Source organism: Chiloscyllium plagiosum, chromosome 4, assembly GCF_004010195.1.
Source record: "Chiloscyllium plagiosum isolate BGI_BamShark_2017 chromosome 4, ASM401019v2, whole genome shotgun sequence".
In the NCBI taxonomy this organism is placed as follows: domain Eukaryota; kingdom Metazoa; phylum Chordata; class Chondrichthyes; order Orectolobiformes; family Hemiscylliidae; genus Chiloscyllium; species Chiloscyllium plagiosum.
The window spans coordinates 25,887,828-25,905,967 of NC_057713.1; positions in this window are offsets into that span (position 1 = coordinate 25,887,828).

Here is an 18,140-nt window from a genome sequence, read left to right on the forward strand (position 1 = left end):
GAGAGGAGAAGATATAAAAGAAGACTAAGAGGCAACGTTTTCACGAAGAGGGTGGTATGTGTATGGAATGAGCTGCCAGAGGATGTGATGGAGGCTGGTACAATTGCAACAATTAAGAAGCATTTGGATGGGTATATGAATAGGAAAGGTTTGGAGGGAGATGGGCCGGGTGCTGGCAGGTGGGACTAGATTGGGTTAGGATATCTGGTCGGTATGTACAGGTTGGACTGAAGGGTCTGTTTCCATGCTGTACATCTCTATGACTCTTTGACTCTATGCTTCTATTGTTCCAACTTTAAATAAAACCGAAAACCTCATAAGCTGTTTATGCTGGTGGTTCTGGTAGACTATTCATTACCTCTGCCGTAAAACCTCCCTTCAAAAAAAAGGACAAAATATACCTCTTAAAGCCACAGTATCATCACAGCAATACCCAACTAAGCATCTCAAAGTCTCTTCACAAAAGATTTCATGTGAATGGCCAGTGAATTGAATGTTCCCACATCTATTGTCCAGAGAAAATGCCTGAATGAAAAATTGTGAAATGTAGTGCTGGAAAAACACAGGGTAGACATGGAAAGAAGATTGATGGATAATGATGGCAAGATCAAATTAAAGAGATCAAATCTCATTGAAACAACAGCAGAGTTAAAATAAACTGAATGTAATCTGGCCCATAGGATTATATGACAGTCATTGTGTTCAATCATTTGTGCAACGTTGTTGATCATATATTCCAGCTGTATCAATTCATTTTTATAATTTTGTTTCGGTGGTATAGTGCTTGGCAGCCTGAATTAAGGAAAATGCGAACATACATCATTTCAAGAGTGAAAATTTTCTTTAGCTATTTTCTTCATTTAAAAGGCCCTAGTTGCTGGTAAGGTCTGCTTCACAAGTGCTGAAAGGCTCTTGCAGACTCCCTAAAGGTGATCATTTCTCATGAACGAACATGACTAAGAAACGGACGTTGAGCAGCATAATGCAAAAATACCAATGCTGCCCGCTGCACATATAAAGTGGGTTGGACCTGCAACATCTTTGCAGGGTCAGTTGGATTTTGCTTTTCGTGTTTATGCGTCTGCAGGTTGTCCTGCTTGTGACTGAGCATTCACCTCTTGGGCAGGGCAAACAAATTGCATGTTGCTGCAGAATTGAAAGCCCAGTGGCAGTGTAAAATAAGCACAGCAGGGTAAAGTGTCCTGGGATTGGTGATTCAGAAATTGCAAATGCGAAAAAGCCAAGTTTTCGATATAAAAGGAAAGTACAGCTTGAGTCAACTTTTGAAATCATTAGCTTGTCCCTAAATGAGGGAATTGGCAGAAAGTAGCTTTATAGCCGTTTTGCTCTCTGTTTTCTTTCTTTCAAAATTCCACCTGCTTGTCCTGGTTATCAAAGAGGGAAAAGAGAGGCTTGCATTTATATAGCACCTTTCATTATCAGAGCAAATCTCAAAGTATTTCACCGCCAAAAAAGTGCTTTTGGAGTAGAATCGTAGAATAGTTATCACATAAAAGAAGACCACAACCTACAAGCTCCCCTCCAAGTTGCACACCACCCAGACTTGGAAATGTATCACTGAGTCTTCACTATTTCTAGGTCAAAATCCTTGAATTCTCTCATTGTTGGTAGACTTAACCCTCTCCATGGACTGCAGTGATTCAAAAAGACAGCTCACTGCCACCTCCTTCAGGACAATAAGGAATGGTCATAAAAGTTGACCTTGCCAATGATCACCATATCCCATCAGTAGCATCATGTCTGCAACAGTTCAATCTGAGTACTCACCAACTCTTGAAAGCTTGTCTTTCTCCATAGCTCTGCAAGTTTTTATCTTCAATTAATCACTGTCTGTTTTTTTAAAAGCCTCAATTCATCCTGTTTTAACCACTCCAGCCGTGCATTCCACATCCTAAATATCCATGTTGTGAAATGAATTTTTCCTAGCTCCCAATGTTTGGTGATTATCTTAAATCTGTGCCCTGTAATTCTCAATCCTTCTCATACTGTTAACAGTTTCTCCAAACCCGGCATGATTTGCAATGATGGGACTTTCTGCTATTCTCTGTTGCAGGTTTGTATCCCTTTTTTCATTCATTCAAGGAATGTAGGTGTCTCTGGCAAGGCCATAATTTATTGTCATGTAGAAGGTGATAATTTGCTGGCTTCTTGATACACTGTAGTCCTTGGAATGTAGGGAATCCACAGTGACAGTTAAAAAATGAGTTTCTTAAAGTGAGGACTTTAACTCAGTGGCATTTAAGAAACTGTGACATTTTCCCAAGTCAGGATGGTGAGTCACATAAAGGGGATTTCTAAGTGACAGCATTCCCATGTATCTGCTGCACTTGTAATTCTGCATAGTAGAAGCCACAGTTTTGGCAGGTACTATATCAAAGAAGTCTGTACTGCTGCAAATTGTTCAGATTAGATTCCCTACAGTATGGCAACAGGCTTTTTGGCCCAACAAGTCCACACCACCCCTCCAAAGAGTAACCCACTCAGACTCTATGTTTACCCCTGACTAATGCACCTAACACTAAGGCATTTTAGCATGGCCAATTCACCTGACCTGTACATCTTTGGATTGTGGGAGGAAATTGGAGCACCCAGATGAAACCCACATAGACACCAGGAAAATGTGCAAACTCCACACAGACAGGAGTGGAGGCAAGAATTGAACTTGGGTTCCAGGCACTGTGAGGTAACAGTGCTACCCACTGAGCCACCATGCCATCCCAGGAGACAGTGGAGAAGTTGAAGTTTTTGCTCATGTTGACAGTGTTCCTTACTGGCTTTATGCATGGATTAGAGTGACGGCAAGGAATTAGAGCACTTACAACCATAACTTTCAGCCTGCAGTGTTTTATGGAGAAGGTGATGCACCTGACTTTAGCAAATGACACATTGGTAACTTGATTTATGCATTATTGCTTATTGTTTGGTGAATGTTATTTGCATTTTTGGGTAGCTAAAGATAGCCCCATTATATAAAAAATCAGAGCTGTTATGATCTTCATGGTTACTGAAAATGCAGTGACTGGGGTGGAATAGGTCATAGCTAACTCCATCGTTCCTTTGTTAAGTTCAGCCTCAGTAAGCATTACTCCTTTGCTTGACTTGTATACTTTTGTGTAGGCATACGCAATGTGCAGATGCCATGTATTTTTTGCCTTCAAATCTAATGTTCGATCATTGCTCCTGCTTGTATTTCTCTAAAAATAAATTAAAATCTAAACAAGTATTTTTTTGAAATTGTGAGTTCACTGTGGCTGAAGTAGAATCCAGCTGAAGAACGCCAAGGATTGCTGACAGCAAGACTGAAATGAAGTTAGGAGTTCTGTCTCAGAAATTAGAGCTTGATATGCATCTAAAAGTCACTTAGTGACACCTAACTTTAATGTAACAGAGGGACTCCAAGGTAAAGCGAAGAGTTGTGTTTGTTGAGTTGTGAGATATAGGATTGTTTTTCTGTCTTCCAGAAAGAAAGTCGAAATTTTATGGCAGCCCAAGTTGCCTGCAGCATCCACCATCCCCACCTGAGTTATATGTCAGTGAATCTTCCATTAACCCTGGCAGGTATTCTTTAAGACATGTGACACTCTTCTATCCTCCCACCAGTTGCCTGTTTCTGATCTAAAAGAGGCCCGGGAGTTGAAACACTGCCGGCTGAAAGTTATGGCTTTAAGTGTTTTTATCCCTTGCCACCACGCTAATACATGCATAATGTCAGTAAGGAACACTGTCAACATGAGTGAAAACTTCATTTGAGAGAGACAAGTCTGAGTAAGTGAACTGCTGGAAGTGTGATCCAAGTGGGAATGTGGTGCCAAGGGAGATAGAGGCACTTTAACTAAGGTTTATCACAAAAACAAAACTCTCTGGAGCAAGAGGTGAGTGGGAAAGGATAAAAAAACATGATCTGACGCATAGTGAGGCCAGTGATGGGGTGACCTCAAAAACCAAAGCGTGAAACACAGACAGGGAAAGAATCTTATCAGTGAGGGACTGGTGAATATTTAGCGAAAAGTAATGCTTGGTTAAGGAGAAGGTTGATGGTGCTGACCTGTTTTCAAACATAAAATACAAGTATCATTACAGTAAAGTGTAAAGAGCAGTGAATCCAGAATAATTACTTTATCAGTTAAAGTAAACACGATGGTGATGGCAAGATGGGTGATGTAATGCTGCTGTAACATATGGAAGCAGCTGAATACCAATGTGATCTCGAGTGAACACATCTGGAGTAAGCGTGAGCGACTCAACAAACTTCGGATCTGAGTTAAAGAGCTGAGACCTGAGCTGCAGACGTTGTGTTGTATCAGGGAGGGGGAAAGTAACCTGGACACTTTGCTCTAGAGAGTAGTCATACCCTCCAGTCTTGGTGATTCAAAACTGCAAAAGCTAGAGCGACCTAGCAGGTCTGGCAGCATCTGTGAGAGAAAGCAGAGTCAATGTTTCAGGCTCAGTGACCCTTCTTCATAACTGAACCCAAAACGTTGACTCTGCTTTCTCTCTCATAGATGCTGCCAGACCTGCTGAGCTGCTCCAGCAATTTATCTTTGCTTCAGACTTCCAGCATCCACAGTTCATTTTCATTTTTTACTTTATAAATTTAAAATTGGTCCATGTTCAAGGACTGGAAGGATCGACTGCAGGTGAGATGTGTAGAGGGAACCAGGGGGTTTCAACTGAGGAACTTCAACCCCTACAAATATTTAACATGTAAAGTTGTGTGGATGAGAGTGGGGACTTTAGGGAGGGAGCAATTGAAGTGAAGGAAGTAAACAAGCATGTGGTAATGGTTGAGGACGGTGTAATTAGAGAGATGGATAATGTTCTCTGCAGTCATGAGAATGAGACCTGATGGCAGTGCTGGCTGCCTGTTACTGTGGGTAAGAACATTTCCTCAGTGTGAGAGTAAACTTCTGAGACAGTGGAGAGAGATCCAATAGTCATTATCCCACATTTACCAATTACATTGTTAGGACAGAAAGGAGGTTCAGCTGAAAGAATTTGGACAGTTCAGAGCTACCTTGAAAAGCAGAGCCTCCATGATAATTACCCCTTGAGTATTGCCTGAGCCACGGGCAAGTAGGCATAAGGAAATTAAATTCTGGATCAGTGGTGCTGGAAGAGCACAGCAATTTTTGATTTTGCTGCTCATCGGATGCTGCCTGAATTGCTGTGCTCTTCCAGCACCACTGATCCAGAATCTGGTTTCCAGCATCTGCAGTCATTGTTTTTACCCCATAAGGGAATTAAAGTTAGAGAGTTAAATGCATGATTCAACACTTGGTGAACATGGAGTGGGTTTTCAGTTCATGGGGTACTGACACCAGTAATGGGGTAAAAGGAAGCTGTTCTGATGGGGTAGGCTTCATTTTAGGACCAATGCCCTTGTGAATCAAACAACTTTGGCTGTAGAGAGGGCTTTAAACTAATTAGACAGTTGGAGGGTTTGGGAGAGGAAAGCTGTGCAAAGAAAAAGGGATGTGGCAGCATTACAAGGCAGCTATTTGGATGTATCCAGAATGGGACAGGAAGGAAAAAATCTAAGTATAGAGAAACCATAGTAAATATGGTTAAATGGGGATAAAGGCGAATAAGTAAATGCCAAATAGCTTAATATGCAAATTTGACAGAATGTTAGAGTCTATTGTAAAGGACGCAGTAGCAGAGCATTTACAAATGCATAATATGATCAAGCAGAGTCAGCACAGCTTCATGAAGGGGAAATCATGTCTGACAAATTTATTACAATTTTTTGAGGTGATAACAAGCATCAGAGAAAATGAAAGTAATGGAGTAACATATTTTGATTTCCAGAAGGCTGCTCTTACATGAGGCTGGACGTTAGCTTAATAATGCTCTTGCAGGGAGTGTATTAGCATGGATGGAGGAGTGGCTAACTAATAAAACACAGAGAGTTAGCATAAGGATCACATTTTTAGAATAGCAACCTGTAACTGGTGGAGTGCTACAAAGATCAGTGATGGGACCACAATTATTTACAATATACATTAGTGACTTGGATGAGGAAAGTGAACATATCATAGCCAAATTTGGGGATGACACAGAAATGGGTAGGAAAGCAAGTGGTAAGGATGACACAAAAAGTCCACAGATAGATGTAGTTGAAGGCAAAGTCACCATAGTCCTATCAGACCATAAGACCTCTCTCTTATTAGGTAGAAATGACTGGTGTTGGTTTAACCTGAGGGTCACCACATCTCAGGCCAGGGGAGAGGTTGAGAACATTTATGGTAACTGCATGAATTGATTCCATGCTGTTGGGCTCTGCATTGCTGTCCAATGATCCAGCCAATTGAGCTGGAATACAAAACTAGGGAAATCTTGCTAAAATTATGAAAGGCACCAGTTGGATCACACCTGAAATACTGTTCACAGCTTTGGGCCCCTTGTGTAAAAATATATGTACTGGCATTGGAAACAGTCCAGAGAAGGTTCACTGGGTTGAGCATGAGTATTGAATGATTGTCTTAGAGGAGAGGATGAGTAGAATCATAGAATCCCTACAGTGTAGAAACAGGCCCTTCAGCCCAACAAGTCCACACCAACCCTCTGAAGAGTAACCCACTCAGACCCATTTCCTACTATCCTCTTGACTAATGCATCTAACCTACACATCCCTGAACACTATGGGTAATCTTTGGATTTTGGGAGGAAACTGGAGCACCCAGAGGATATCCACGCAGACAAAGGGAGAATGTGCAAACTCCACACAGAGAGTCACCCAAGGTTTGAATCAAACTCAGGTCCCTGGTGCTGTGAGGCAGGAGTGCTTACCACTAAGCCACCCAGCCACCCTGCCACCCTTGATTGGGCTTGTTCTCAATGGAGTTGAGAAGAATGAGAAGCAACCTTGTTAAACCATGCAAGATTTTTAGTGAGTGTGGCAGATTTGATTTGGAGTGCTATTTCCAATTGTGAGAGTGCTTAGGGCCAGAAGGCATTATCTCAGAATAAGGATTTCCCATTTAAGAAGGAGATGAGTAAGTATTTCTTCTGTCAGAAGGTAGTAGATCTATGGAATACTTTACTCTATGGGCAGGAGAAGCTGGGTTGTTAATTGTATTCAAGGCTGAGTTCGACAAATTTTTAAACAGTAAGGAAATCAAGTGTTATAGGGAAAGGGCAGGAAAATGGAATTGAGGATTATCAGATCAGCAATGATCTCATAGAGTGGCACAGCAGATTCAATAGGCTGAATGGCTTACTTCTGCTCTGACATCTAATGATCTATCCACAACCCAAGCTTTCCCCTAAGGGTTACAAGGTTACAAAGGCTTTCACTATCTTGAGATTTTGAATTCTCAAACAATCCTCTGCTCAACCTCAGTCTTAAAATGCTCCAGGTAGCCTCCTTCACATGAACAGTCACAAGATCTCTTCACTAAAACTTGATAAGGTAATTCTTGTTTTCATATGCCTCTATCGCACCTTAGTAATTACCTCTGCTTCTACTTCTCCATGCATACTTACTGCTTCTCAAACACCTGGTTCCTCCTTTGATGTCCATTCTTCAACTCCTGCTGTGTCATAAATAGATCTCTCTATCTTGACATCATTCTCCTTACTTTCAAAACAACTCCTCAAAACCTTCTCCTCAACCTAAATTGATTTGTGCTACTTCCCAGCATATGGGGACCCTCATAGTTGCTATTGTTTTGAAGTGGTCTCTGCCTACGTTGATAATACTCAAAGTCAAGACTGCATTCAATGTTCTATTCCTCAGCATGAGAATCATATAAGAAATACAGCAGAAAAATAAATCTTCAACAACAAAAGAGATCTGAAGTGAATCTCATTTTAGGGTGAACCAAGCGCAGTGTACAAGAATAATATATCCTTTAAAATTTGTGTTATTTGAATGACTTGAATTTAAATATGTTCCAAAAAAAAAATCTGGCTTTGCAATGGCCCTGGGCATGAAAAATAAGTTCATGCTCTCAGCTTGTCTTGTGCAATAAACCACACATAAAAATCAAGCTGTGTGAATTGAGTTTTAGAACTATTATGAGGAGCTGAGCATTACCCCAGAAGCAACGTATTTCTCAACTGAAAAGCAAAAGAAAAATCAAACAGCGAGTTCCTGTCAAACTAAGGCTGCTAAAAAAAGGTGATAATGATATGGGATACACAGTCTGTGGAGATTTGCTGTGTGAATTGCCATCTCTGGCTTGTAAGTCAGAAATTCAAGATGTAAACAGACTGTGATCACTTGGCACAAGCTGATATGATGTGTTGGGCTGCTAATCTGCTTCAAATTCTTTTGTCAGTTTTCTGAGGTTAAACAGAACTGCAATCTCAGTGTGCGGCCATCTTCTTATCAAAATTATGCTGTGGAGACCCATCTGAAAGTAATGTAATGTTAGACAAGGTCACATTCTCCCAGCTATTTTGGATTGTACTGTTGCTAATAGTAACAGCACATAGGGTTCTTGTGTTACCTGACTGACAAAGTCACTACCTGTTGCAGCAGCAAAGAAACTAGAAAAAAACTTTTTTTAAATAGCACTTTTCCTGCAGAAAATAGGTCCCAAAGTATAGAGACAAAATCAGAAATATTAAAATCCAAACAATGTTCAATCGTTGATTTTAAATTATTATCGCAACAGTTGGGTTGAGTAACTCGAGCTACAGATGGTGTATATGATTAGTGAGTGATGACGCTCCAAATAGCTGTTGTTGTTGGTGCTCAGAGAACAAGGTGATGAACCGGGGTTATTTGTGATATCCTCTTGAGTTAAATAATGTGCCAAAACTAAAATAAAACAAAGAATTGCGGATGTTGGGGATCTGAAGCTGTAACAGAAATTGGTGCAAAACTCAGCAGGTTTGGCAACGTCAATGGAAAGAAAGCAGAGTTAATGTTTCACGACCAATGATTCTTCATCAGAACTTCATCAGTTCTGCTTAAAGTCATTAGACTCAACACTAACTCTTTTTACAGATACTGCCGAATCTGCCAACATTGTCTGCATGCAGACAAAGAATGGTTTAACCTGAAGTGCAATTGTGAGATTTGGTTAAATGCTTAACTCAATAGGAGAAAGTAGTAGGATAAATGTCATTATATGTAGTAGTATACAATGATGTAATAATTATTCCTTTCCCTCTCACATTATTTATCTCTCACTGTCTCATATTTCCCTTTGCCCAAGTCTGTAAATGGTAGCAGTAGCTGGGCAAGATTGGCAAAAGAAGCAGAGGTGGGGGAAATCCCTGGCAATTTTGAGGGTCATTCCTTGTTAAAACAAGGTATGTTCCTGAAATCCAGAGCGATGGGTTGGGGGTGGGGAATGCATTGATGTAACCTTCACATCACTGTGGGTGCACTTTGTATGGTCATGCAGCATTATTATAAAGGAGATGTGTCTTTTTTATTATTGTATAGTTTGGGAGCAACAGCAAAATTGAGGTCACATTTTACAACAGCAGCTAAAAGTCTTTTCAATTCCTTTGAGTTGAAAAACTCTCAACCTCTAAAAGGGAAATGTTTCTAGAACATCTTTACCTGAAAACAACCAAAAATCTCATTTGTTTCCATGACAACTGCTTTTTGACCACATGCCAGAGAAGAGGCTACACTGTTCAGGGTACTTTATAAATACAGTTGTTAATGAATGGAATTAATTTTTTTTGTGATATTTCCCTACACCTTTGGAGATAAATGATCTGCTGGCACTATGAAATGGATTTCAGAGGGATGTCGAATCACCTTTCATTGGCCTCATTATTGGCTGAACACATGAGAAATGTCTTTCTTTTATGTTTAAAAAAATCTATCTGAACGCGAGCTATTTTATTGCTAACTCAAAACTAAAGTACAATGTCAATTGAACAAAATATAAAAATCAATTGATAACTAATCAAATGCCTCCATAAGCCAGTTTAATGGAAACCAATTGGAGAGAAATTTACTCTACATATTTTTTTCTTTCAAAGACCCCTGTACATATTATTTGAAAGACCCCTATTAATTTAAATGAGGTTTTAATAACAAGTTAAAACCAGCGAGCAAATTCATCTTTGTCAGCCAGTGTACATAGTAATCAAAGAGAGGTATGGCCAACTTTAAATGTCAAAAATGTTTACTCTTTTCATACATGCAGTTTCTTGATTTATATTGGCCTCATATAACATTTTGATTAAGCAAACAGTAGACTAATCTTTTGCCTGAGGCCTTCTGTTAATGTTTAATGAAAGGGAAAAATCAAAAAATGATTTGAACCAAGCTTACTCTCAGGCATTTAGTTAAAATATACAATTATAACTATTTAAGTTTGTTTCTCCTCCTTGTATTTGAAATGAACTGTGTTGTTTATTCAGATTTGATGATGACACTAAGTTGGAAGTCATTAAGTTGAGTAGTGCAGGCAGGATGAAGAACTTACAAAGCTGTGTATTTGATTAAGCAAAAGGATAAAAATGTGGAGTGCCATGCTGTTGAAAAAGGGAGCATTTTCTAAATTGTGACAAACTAGTGAATGTGAAGAAGCAAATAGATTGTCATGTCAATATACACAAATTATTAAAATACTGTAACATGAAATAATCAAAAGACAGACAGTGTGTTACCTTTTGTATCAAACAGACTGGAGTTCAAGTGGGACATAGAATCCCTACAGTGTGGAAGCAGGCCATTCAGCCTGACCCTCCAAGCAGCATTCTATGCCCCCCTCCACCAAACCCCGACCCTATCCCCATAATCTCACATTTCCCATGGCTAACCTACACATCCATGGACACTATGGGAAATTTAGCATAGCCAATCTAACTAAGCAGAACATCTTTGGACTGTGGAAGCAAACCAGAGCACCTGGAGGAAACTCATGCAGACACAGAGAGAAAATGCAATGTCCATACAGACAGTCAACCAAGGCTGTAAATGAACCTGGATCCTTGGCGGTCTGAGGCAGCAATGCTTACCACTGAGCCACCGTGCGATAGCTCAGTTGTGTAAAGCAATGGCTAGATCTCAACTGGAAAGACTGTTTTCGGTCTGTAAGTTAACTTGCTGTGTTTGAAACTATTTTCAGCTTTGGACGCTGTACCATAGGAAGGATATATTGACCTTTTGTGGAGCTCCAATACAATTCATTAGAAAGACTAGTGACAGTTAAGTGGTTAAATAATGAGGATAGGTTTCTTAGCATAGACTGATAGCTTTGAACTTAGCTTTGAACTTTACATCTTTAAAATACAAAAGGAATTGAATAAGAATGAGAAGAGAAAATCTTTTAATCCGGAATGGGAATCGACAGTAACGTTGCTTGCTTCACAAATTAATGCCATAATTCATGGATGAAATCTGGGTGGAATTCTTTTTGCAAGGGGTTGTAGAGTTTTGGAATAAGGAGCATAGTCAATGTGAATGAAACTTCATGTGAGTGAACAACGAAAGCTGGGAATTTGGTTCAAAATATGTTCAGAGAAGGACAGAGGCACTCTAAGTAAGGTTTACTTCAAGATGGGCTGAGAAGTGGCAGATGGAATTTAATTCAGATAAATGCAAGGTACACTTAATGGTAAGGTCCTAGGGAGTGTTGCTGAACAAAGAGACCTTGGAGTGCAGGTTCATAGTTCCTTGAAAGTGGAGTTCACAGGTAGATAGGATAGTGAAGAAGGCGTTTGGTATGCTTTCCTTTATTAGTCAGAGTATTGAGTACAGGAGTTGGGAGGTTATGTTGGGGCTGTACAGGACATTGGTTAGGCCACTGTTGGAATATTGCATGCAATTCTGGTTTCCTTCCTATCGGAAAGATGTTGTGAAACTTGAAAGGGTTCAGAAAAGATTTACAAGGATGTTGCCAGGGTTGGAGAATTTGAGCTATAGGAAAAGGTTGAATAGGCTAAGGCTGTTTTCCCTGGTGCATCGGAGGCTGAGGGGTGACCTTATAGAGGTTTACAAAGTCATGAGGGGCATGGATAGGATAAATAGACTTTTCCCTAGGTCGGGTGAGTCTAGAACTAGAGAGCATACATTTAAGGTGAGAGGGAAAAGGTATAAAAGAGACCTAAGGGGCAACATTTTCAAGTAGAGGGTGGTACGTTATGGAATGAGCTGCCAGAGGAAGTGGTGGAGGCTGGTACAATTACAACATTTAAGAGGCATTTGGGTGGGTATATGAATAGGAAGGGTTTGGAGGGATATGGGCCGGGTGCTGGCAGGTAGGACTAGATTGGGTTGGGATATCTGGTCAGCATGGATGGGTTGGACTGAAGGGTCTGTTTCCATGCTGTACATCTCTATGACTCTATGACTCTAAATAAACTTTTCAAAGTTAGAGGTGAGTGGGAGAGGATAAAACGTGCAAACTGAGAGACCAACCTACAGTAGGAACAGCATCGGAGTGACATCATGAATAACAGCATGACGCTAGTGCAAGGAAAGTTGCTAAATGTTGAGTAGGATTGGTAATATATGTAGTCTTTAAAGTAAAAATAAGAATTTCAGTTTGTCTTTTGTTTTCTAGTCTTTTCCTTTCCTTCTTTTTATTTAAAATAGCTTAAGAATAAGATAAATACTGTTTTAGAAGTACTTCTAAATACTTTTAAGAAGTGCAAAGAGCAGGCAATCTAGATATAAAAATAATAAATCCACCTGGTGTTGTCGAAAACTGTCAGTTATGTCTTGTGCACCAAAAGCTGGACAAATCTAAATGGCATCCCACTGCTCCATCACTCTACTCTCAATGTATTTGTCTTACATTTTGACTTTACCTGGTCAGGATGGATTCAAGAGCATGAAGAGCTTCTGCTTGAACGGTTGACTCTCCTGCTCCTTGCATGCTGCCTGATCGGCTGCGCTTTTCCAGCACCACAATGTTTGACTCTGGATTCAACAACTTGCATGTATAGAGCCATATATACCTAACTTACATTTGTCTGATATTTCTGCTGTAGAAAATGAGCCAAAGTTCTGATCATACTCTTCAGATCATTGGGCAATACGACTATGTCATCAGCAGTGCATACGCACCCAGACACATTTACTGTAATTCTGCTGTTAGAAGAGATCCTAACTGACAGATAAATCAAATTATAGTCTGGAAGCTATATCATCCAAATCATGTTCTGATGGTGGTGACAAATATAGAAACATAGACCAAAGAGCAGGAGTAGGCCATTCAACTCCTCAAGCCTGATCTGCCATTCGATGTGATCAAGGACGATCATTGAGCTCAATATCCTAATCCCACCATCACATCATATCCCTTGATCCCTTTGACCTCCATCTCAAAAATGAGTTGCTTCTATGCCTCATTTCTTTTTTACCTCATCTTCTTTCTGTTGTATTGAATAGGCTCACCACTCTCTGAGTGAAGAAATTTCTCCTCATCTTGGTCCTAAAAGATTTGGCCCTTATCCTAAATTATAACCCCTGTCTCTGACTCCCCCATCCATGGGGAACATCCTTTCTCTAACCTATCTAGTCCTTGTTAGAATTTTATAAATTTCTATGAGGTATCCTCCCCCAATTCTTCTAAAGTCCAGTAAGTACAGTCCTAACTGACTCAATCTCTCCTGAGACGTCAGTTCTGCTATCCCAATAATCAATTCAAGAAACCTTCACTGAATTCCCTTTATAGCAAGATATCCTTTCTGAGAGAAAGAGAACAAAACTCCACACAATATTCCAGGTATGACCTCGCCAATACCCTGTACAATTGCAGTAAGACATTCTTGTTCCTGTACTCGAATTGTCACACTGTGAAGGCCAACATGCAGTTTCCCTTCTTTGCTGCCTCGTGCTTACTTTCAGCGACTGGGTATCCAAGTCTTGTTGGACATTTCCCTCTCTCAATTTACACCAATTCAAATATAATCTGCCTTCCTACTTTTTGCTGCCAAGGTGGATAACCTCATATTTATTCATATTGTATTACACCTGCCATTATTTAGGTTGATTCTACCAAACAATATCCACATTTACTATCCAGCTTGTAGAGGAATTTTGTTCCTGTGAATTTGGGATTCAACTCCTCTAGTATTGTAATCTGTGTTTTAGGGATGGCTTTATGAATATTGGATCTGGACATGCTTGATTACACCATTTTTTGTTAGACTACACAGAATTTAATTGTACCAGTCTGACTGGTGATTCACAAGTTGATGGCAATGCCATCTAATGTCAACTTGTGAATGTTTAATTCTCTCTTGCTGGAGATATTCATTGCCTGCCAATTATGTGGGGCAAATGTTACTTGTCACTTTCCATCCAAAGCCTAAATGTCATCCAGGTCTTGCTGCATATGGATATAGATTTCTTCAGATCTTTCCCCTCACCCACTGAGGGCACATCAGCACACCTCTCCTGTTCATGCATAGCCCCATTAACTGCTCTTGGATCCACTTCCAGCACACTCAATCCCTCCCTTTGTTGCATTGTAGGAAAGCCTGGCCTACCCCTTCAAAACTCATCCCTCAGTTGTAGCGCAGCTGACTTACCTGTAATTATTTGATCTATAGGACTACTCAAGGCTACATCCTTGTAGTGTAATCAAATGAGTTGTTGACTGACTGTGCTGGTACCTGTTTTGAATTTACCTCCAACCAGTTGTTTTTTAATCTCATATGGCAATGCTTATGTTTTCTCTCATAACATAAGAAACTGAGCATGCTTATTATCGTATTGAAAAATCCAACAGGTACTTATGATAGCAACTATTATGTACAAAATTACATTCCTCAGACACACAGGTATCTGGGTTAATGTAAACTATTCAATCACAATAGAGGAGCATGCTTCCTGTACAGAGTCCTGCTTCAAGTGACATGATGTAACATAATGTATGAGACTTCTATATCATTAGGTCACATACATTGAGTTTTGAGTACATTTCTGGTCACCAGATTACAAGAAGGATATAATTGCTCTCATACAGTTGAAAAAGTATCATAAGAATATTCCCAGGGTTTAAAAGTTGTAGCTATGAGGAAAGATTGGATGGTATAGGATTGTTTTCTGCCATGATTCTGTGCAATTAGAAAGCAACGTAATCCAACAAAGGCTGCCAGTTTATAACTCAGTGCTGAAGTCTGTAAGTACTAAGAAAGCAAGCAAAGAGCCATAATAAACTCGATGTCAGAGCTAAAGAATCCTGCATGAGATGTGTGGCCGTACCTTCATACAAAGTAACATGGCAGAAGTACATATGTCAGAGCTATTCATCAGCTCCAAAGTAAAGTATTGAAGTTTGAGCTAGTCCAACAGCAGGCCTGATCATATGGTGAGGCTTATGGTTTGCTGCTGCAAATTGCATGGGTGAAGAATTGATGGGGATGGTGATCATGGAGCATGCAGTGACATTGTTCAGAAGAAACAGTGTTATGTTGGCCATGACAGGCATTTAGTGAGCTGAGGCCCCAAGTACTAGCTTTGTTTTACTTGTTGTGCCTTCTTGTTTCTCAGTGATGGAGAGGTAAATTGGAAGCAGGATGAAAACACGGTGAATTACAGCTTTAAGGAGATATAAGCACAGGGAAATAAAGCAGTCGCTACTCAATGGCGAAATTCTAATATCGCTATTGAAGGGAAAAATTGGAAAGTTTTATCAATATCAAAAATCTGATGCTTCCTTACTGTTCTGACAACAGAGAAGGGAAAATTTGTCCCAAAACTCTGTCCAGGTTGTTCTGCTATAATGCACATTTCATCAACGCAAATTCATTGTAACATGGTTGATGTAGTGGGAATGATGTTTCTAAAGTGCAAACTTTTAAAATGTGTTGATTGTAAAGTGATTACATTGTCAACCCTTTAAGCACTGTTTCCAAAGCACGATTTTTCGCTAACGCAAGGTTGTACAAGAATACAACTACTGTGTTAGAGAAGAACTGACTATTTAGTTACAGAGATTGATAGGGAACAAGCAGCCTTACATGGTTCCTATAGATATCCAAAGTGCAAATACATTTCAAAGTACTTATGTACTTTGCAACGTAAATCATTATAAAAAAATTAGAGAGATTTGACATTTCACTTTAGTACTCTGCATTGTCAGAGGTGTCATCTTTTCAATAGGAAGATTAACCAAACTCCCATTTGTTCAATTCTTGTGCATGTACTGATCCCATGGCGATATTCAAAGCAGAGCAACAGAGCATTCCCTGCAGAATGGTCAATTTATCTATCAAACAAAATCTCTAAAACCTGTTTAATTTTTCATTGATTTTCTTGCTATTTATGTAGTCTTGCTGTCCTTCTACATTTCTCTCTGTTATGCTATCTACATTTTAAAAGTATTTCTTTGACTGTCTAGAGTTCATGGAAGGTTTAATATAAATACAAACTTGTTTTTAGAAGTATGCTTCATTGCACATGCCAGTGAAAAGCCTTCATTGTTAGCTTCACCCAAGATTTAGGAATTCATTACAGCCCAAATGTAAGATGACAGGGAATTCAAGTGTCTTCCAGGAGCACAATCTGTACTAACCAGTTCCTTTTGACTGCTCTTATCTCTGATCAAACTGTTAGCATTATAGAAAAAATGGAACAGATCAATAAACTGTTACAACTATGGGATGCAAGACTTGAAATGGATCGATGCAGCACACTGCCTATCAATGCAAAAGCAAAATACTGCAAATGCAGGAATTCCAAAATAAATGAAAGAAATTGCTGCGAATAGTCATGCTGGCAGCAGTAATAGATAGAAATGACATTGACCTGAAAAGTTGGCTGTTTCTCTCACTACAGACATTGTCTGACCTGCTTTCCACCATGTCCTGTTGTTAATTCTGGCTATCAAGAGCTGCATTACATTGGCCTTTGACTACAAGTTGCTATCACAAAAGCAGGAAAGCCTAATGTAAAGTTATTGAAATTAATTATGGGGTTGAGGTGAGGTATAATTTTACTGAACTGGCATAATTAGATATATAGTGTAAGAACAACAAATGGTCAGCTATTTTGGAGCAAACTTTATTTATACCTCCCCATAGAGAGATAATTTAACAAAATGCCCGGATTTTGCAATGTACTACCCTGTATCCTGATGCAAAAAAAACTTATGCAACAAAGGTAAGATGATACATGTACATATTTTCACAGAATATAAGGTGATCAGCTAATATGATACCTAAAAGTTAACAGTTTTCTTTATTTACTGTGATTCAATCTGTGTGTCCACTGGGGTGGACAAAGTTAAAAATCCATCCCAAACCTTTCTCATTTATACTTCCAGAGCAACTTATATGTAAAATAAAATTCTTCCTTAGCTCCACTATGTGCTGATTTTTGTATGTATTTTACGAAGTCCAAATTATGTTGAGATTTAAGTAGGGATTTCCCTGTGAGGTCTAATCAACTAATTGCAGTAATTTATCAAATGCATCTTAATCACTACATAACCCATCTCTGCAGCATTTTATATATCTGATTCTGGCCCCATTTTATGATATTTTATCATTCACCAGTGTCCCATGCGACCCTGCCATCTTTGTGCCTCCAGGCAAGTGCTGTCAATCTGGATCTACATTTCACATTTCCTGATAGTTGACCGGGATATGGCAGACAGTGTGAGATCATTGGCTGCTATGTGGGCAGCGACAGTGAGACCCAACTGGATGGGCTGATACAGAGGCAGGGCTTTCTCTTAACCCTGGACCAGCAGTGGCTACCACAATACAGGCCATTCCAGTCTCGTCCAAGGTGTCACTTGGATTAAAGCATTATCAGCCCTCTGAAGGAATGTGCAACACTGTAGAAAGAAAGCCAATGACTTTTTCCACTCTGCCGGGATAAATGGCGCAATCTTCCATCTGGAAGATATAGATGTAGGGAAATAGATGGTGACATCTTGCAAAATGACCAGATTATAGAGGAGGAAGTGCTGGATGTCTTGAATTGGCTAAAGGTGGATAAATCCCCAGGACATGATCAGGTGTACCCTAGAACTCTGTGGGAAGCTAGAGAAGTGATTGCTGGGCCTCTTGCTGAGATATTTGTATCATCGATAGTCACAGGTGAGGTGCCGGAAGACTGGAGGTTGGCAAACGTGGTGCCACTGTTTAAGAAGGGCGGTAAAGACAAGCCAGGGAACTATAGACCGGTGAGCCTGACCTCGGTGGTGGGCAAGTTGTTGGAGGGAATCCTGAGGGACAGGATG